This window comes from Alosa sapidissima, chromosome 13 (assembly GCF_018492685.1).
Source record: "Alosa sapidissima isolate fAloSap1 chromosome 13, fAloSap1.pri, whole genome shotgun sequence".
Classification (NCBI taxonomy): domain Eukaryota; kingdom Metazoa; phylum Chordata; class Actinopteri; order Clupeiformes; family Clupeidae; genus Alosa; species Alosa sapidissima.
In genome coordinates, this window is record NC_055969.1 from 31,277,737 (window position 1) to 31,282,736 (window position 5,000).

General features: G+C 44.8%; 1 protein-coding gene across 3 annotated transcripts in view; it reads left to right on the top strand.

The window, feature by feature from the left end:
* The window catches only part of nek6 (NIMA-related kinase 6), a 43,327-nt gene that overhangs the window by 8,943 nt on the left and 29,384 nt on the right, over window positions 1–5,000 (top strand). Inside the window, exon 2 of one of the 3 annotated variants that reach the window (XM_042059047.1) lies at window positions 2,736–2,800. The exons of 1 other annotated variant lie outside the window; for it this stretch is intronic. The gene's annotated coding sequence lies outside the window, so the exon portion shown is untranslated. The remainder of the gene's footprint in view (window positions 1–2,735; window positions 2,801–5,000) is intronic. One more of the 3 variants, XM_042059048.1, reaches the window with a different exon arrangement.

Below are 5,000 nucleotides of genomic sequence, written 5' to 3' on the forward strand. Positions count from 1 at the left end.
GCGTTTGTATCAACAGATCCGCTGTAGGGCTTTCTGGCACTGGTCCTAGGCAGCCTTTAACAAGATCCATGTGGAAATGCTTCCTGGTAAATTGCGACTGTGTAAGTCTGCAGGGAACAGGAGTGTGTGTGTGTGTGTCTGTGTGGGTGTCTGTGTGGGTGTGTGTGTGTGTGTGTGTGTCGGTTTGTGTATGTCTGTGTGTGTGTGTGTGAGAGCCTGTGTGTGTGCTTGTGTGTGTGATTGCACAAGTGTGTTTGCGCTTGGTAAACTTCATGTGTGTTTGCACGTCAAACTGGATGTTTGTGAATGCAAAGAAAACGCACATTCTTATTACTTTTGACACATTCGTATTGCGGTGTACGCACAGTGAACACTCTTTATCTGTGGTTGTTTGTGGGCTGGTCCAGTTCCTCACAATGCCCCTGCTTTTTGAAGGATATGTGGGAGGATCGGACCATTGAGGCCGGCTAAGAAATGGGCAAGAAAAAAAAGGCAAAATGGGTAGACGTGCCCCTTAGAATCTGGAAATAGGTCTTTAGGATCTGCCTAGGTTGGGTTCAATTTAAAATCCAACATCATGTTCGTACATGCTTACCTCTGAGAAAAGCGCTCATGAAAGAGGCCGCAAGGAATCCTCGGGGTTGCATTCCGGTGTTGCCTGGATATGTCAAGGCCTTTAAAATAGCCACTGTAAGTCTGTGTAAACATGGTGAATACATTTAGGATCTGTGTGTGTGTGTGTGTGTATGTCTGTGTGTGTGTGTATGTGTGTGTGTGTGTGTGTGTGTGTGTGTGTGTGTGTTTGAGAGAGAGAGAGAGAGAGAGAGAGAGAGGGCCAAGGGACTTGATTGACTGGTTAAACGTGAGCACAATGTCAACAACAGCAGCTTTGGGTGTGCTGCCGCAGATATATCCTCTCTCGCTCTCTCTCTCTCTTTGCCAGTCTCTCTTTCTCTCCCTCTCTCTCTCTCTCTCTCTCTCTTTCTCTTTGCCAGTCTCTCTATCCCTCTCTCCCTCTTGCTCTCTTTTCTTTAAGGCCTAAAGGAAAGAGCCATAAACAAACACAATAGCGCTCAATCTTTCCATAAGCTCCCAGTGTTATAGGTGGCACCGGCCCCACTGTAAGTTGAGAGGAAACAGCTGCAATAGTTAATGTAGCTCCCTCCTCCTCCTCCTCCTCCTCCTCCTCCTCCCCCCTCGTAGCCCAATCCAGAGCGTCAGCAAGCATCCAGGGCTCAGCTCTGTGTCCGTCTCTGCTATCATGGCAGCCCTTATCACACTGATTTATTTTTAAAGACATTATCAAAGTCTGCGAGGTGATGTTGCGCAGTGTGTTTCTGTGTAAGTGTGTGTGTAAGTGTGTGTGTGTGTGTGGGGGCATGCACGTTACAAACAGAGTGAGTGAGTGAGAGAGCGAGTGAGTGAGTCAGTGAGTGAGTGAGTGAGTCAGTGAGTGAGCGAGTGAGTGAGTGAGTGAGTTGAGTGAGCGAGCAAGCGAGTGAGTGACTGAGTGAGAGAAAAGTAGGCTTATGCGTGTGAGGTTGGACACATTAGTGAGTAAGTGTATTTATAACTTTCTCTGACTACTGTTAAGTGTGTCAGATAAATGAGAATGCATATAGACTAGGAAGTCCTACAGAAGAATCAATTAGAATACACCCACCCACCCACATACACATACTCCATTCACCCACTCATACTTGTATAGTCCTATATTTAATTTTCTCCAGGACAGAATTTCCTACACATACAAATGCAGGCAAATCCACACTTTACCTAATCTTCATAGGGGAACCCATATTTATCACAGGATGTACAGTAAGAGGGGCCTCCCCACCTGGAGGCCAACCTGGCGGAGAGGGAGCAGCAGAAAGGGGGGGGGATGGGTGGGAAAGGATCACATATGGAAATAAGGGGATGAACAAAAAAAAAAAACCCTCCATAGATTCTCTTCACCTTGGCGAGTCTTAACCGAGACGCCAGTTCCTGGCTAACCCCTGATCTGCCTCCGCTTCCACCGTCTGTCCTGAATCCGAGCGCGGCATTAATTAATAACTTGCCCTGGAGCCTGATAAGATTATGGTCGAAACCTGGCAGTCAAGGTTAGCTGCGCTAATGAATGATCCCCCCGAGGGGGCAGGCCGGGGTGGGGGTGGGGGGGGATGCGTGTACAGCCCGGAGGCTCTGTTTCATATTAAGTATGATAAAGCGTTTGTAAGTCTTTGGTGGATGGATGTGCTGTGTGTGAAAAATCAATAGCAAAGCTGCCGTGCTCGGAGACACAGAGGGTGTGTGCATCTGGGCGTAGAGTGGGCTGAGAGTCAATAACACGAGCCACGGAGAGAGATTTGGGAGGAGTTGGATAGTCATGCTGTTATTATACTTGGATATTTTATTACTTTTAGTAATGTAATGACTATACACACTAGATTATAATGTTTTGTGGTGTAGTAGTAAATAATTATGTTTTATGGTCGTGATGAAGCGGGATGTAGACTATTATTATTATTGTTATGAATTAAATGCAGTGCTTGGTTTAATTTTAGGTTCAGGAAGTACAGGTCCCAAAATTCATGCATAGGATGGCAGCATATGTTTTGCCATTTAGCTGAGTCATATCCAGTTGATGCAAATAATTCAGTTATTCTCAGCTGAAGTTTCCTGGAAGTGGAGATGTTGGCCTTGACTGACCTGCAGGTGTGTGTGTGTGTGTGTGGGTGGGTGTTCTCTGACAGAAGGAGGTTTGGGCTGAAGAGGAGGCCTGAGGCTTGAGGCCCTGCGCTGCGCTGCCACACTTACGGTGAGTGAGTCATTGCTGCCCATCCTACAGAAAGAGTGCACTGCCACTGACTGGACAACACTGGACCACACACACACACACACACACACACACACACACACACACACACACACACAGAATGTTCAATTTTGCCCCAATAGCCCCAAAAGGAACAGTGAATAAGTTAATAATCACCCTGTTAATCACTGGCATGCCAAAAGGCTATCTGTCTTCTTCTTGGAATTTAGATACCTGCAGTGGCAGAATTCCAGCGTTGGAAATATCCATAAGATGTCCTTTTAGAGTCAACTCTGTCGACTCCTCTGCAGGAGAGAAATGAGTGGTAGTGAATACAATAGAGTACTCAGAAGCCTCAGACTAAAGATATAGACTCTTTGTCTCTTCTGTCACCCACCTGTTTCTATGGTTTCCTCTTTATTGTGGGGGAACCTCGACCGCCGAGATCCACACCTGAAACCAGGCTGCATGCGCGTCTGAACTCTGGTGGTTTGATAGTGACGTGCGTACGTGACCTCTGGCCTCCGTAGTGAAACCTTGGTGCCGTCATCCGGCCGCCTCGCACACTCTGCGGTGACAGAGCCAACAACCGTTTTAGGGTGTCTGTCAGGATATACAACACGCACACACACACATACACACGCACACACACACACACACACACACACACACACACACACACACACACACACACACACACCACACACACAAAATCACACATACGGCTTACCAAGAAGACCATGAACTTTTGGCTGATGGTTAGCACCCGCTCTGATGTTGCTAATACATGTGCGACATGACATGACATGAAGCTCTGATGTTGCTAATACATGTGCGACATGACATGACATGAAGCTCTGATGTTGCTAATACATGTGCGATATGACATGAAGCTCTGATGTTGCTAATACATGTGCGGTATGACATGAAGCTCTGATGTTGCTAATACATGTGCGATATGACATGACATGAAGCTCTGATGTTGCTAATACATGTGCGACATGACATGACATGAAGCTCTGATGTTGCTAATACATGTGCGATATGACATGACATGAAGCTCTGATGTTGCTAATACATGTGCGACATGACATGACATGAAGCTCTGCTGTTGCTAATACATTTTTGACATGACATGACATGAAGCTCTGATGTTGCTAATACATGTGCGACATGACATGACATGAAGCTCTGATGTTGCTAATACATGTGCGACATGATATGACATGAAGCTCTGCTGTTCCAAGTGAAAAATGTAATAAGGCTTTTAAAAAAAGAAGCACTGACAGGACATTAACTAAAAGTGTATCAGTTACTGTTTTAATTCACTTCGATTTCTGACAGTGTATAGATTGAAATGAAAAGACCCCAACTTAAATAAGTTGCTAACTAATGTACTAACTAAAGTAAATAAATAAATACCTAACTCAAGTTCAAAAGATACAGTAGGCAAAAGGTTTATCCTCAACTCATTTGCCTTTCTAGTAGCTGGAAACCTTTTCTCTATATTGTACGTCACTTTCATTAAGAGTATTTGTATTGTATGAGTCATGAGGGGACTCTCCCTCTAGCAGCACCTGTTGCATCTTTGCACGCCACATCAACAGGCTTTAGCCACCACTCTGCCCCACGCTGGGGATGGGTCCTAGGGGACTCTTCTGCTGAGAGAATAGCCCGATTGGACTGAGCAGTGTGTCCTGGCCTTCATTGGCGCTGCTCGAATGGGAATGGGAAACTTCAAACATTTCCAAAGTCAGTTACAGTAAAATCACTTGGGTTGGACCTGAGTAAACTCTTTATTAAGATGACACTCTTGACAAAGGGAAAAATGGTTCAAATGTCAAATGGGTTAAAGGCTTGATTGTTTTTAGAATCTATCTTTTCGGCTGTCGGCCTTAAAGCTATTTTTATGCACATTGAAATATCTTAAGATTGATCTTGATAAGACTCAAGAAATAGCTTTTGTATATATTTTGACTTTTGAAAGATAAGAAGCATAGATAGAAAGATAAGAAGCATAGAGTATGTGTTTTTGCATGTCTCATAGTACCTTTGGCACTATGCAGCCTTGACTTGATGTCTCGCTGATTAGAAAGATCTGGGGCCGTATTCACAAAGAATTTTAAGGCTAAAAGTAGCTCCTAAGTGGCAAATTTAGGAGCTACTCCTAAAAATAATGGGCGTGTCACTCCTAACTTTAGGA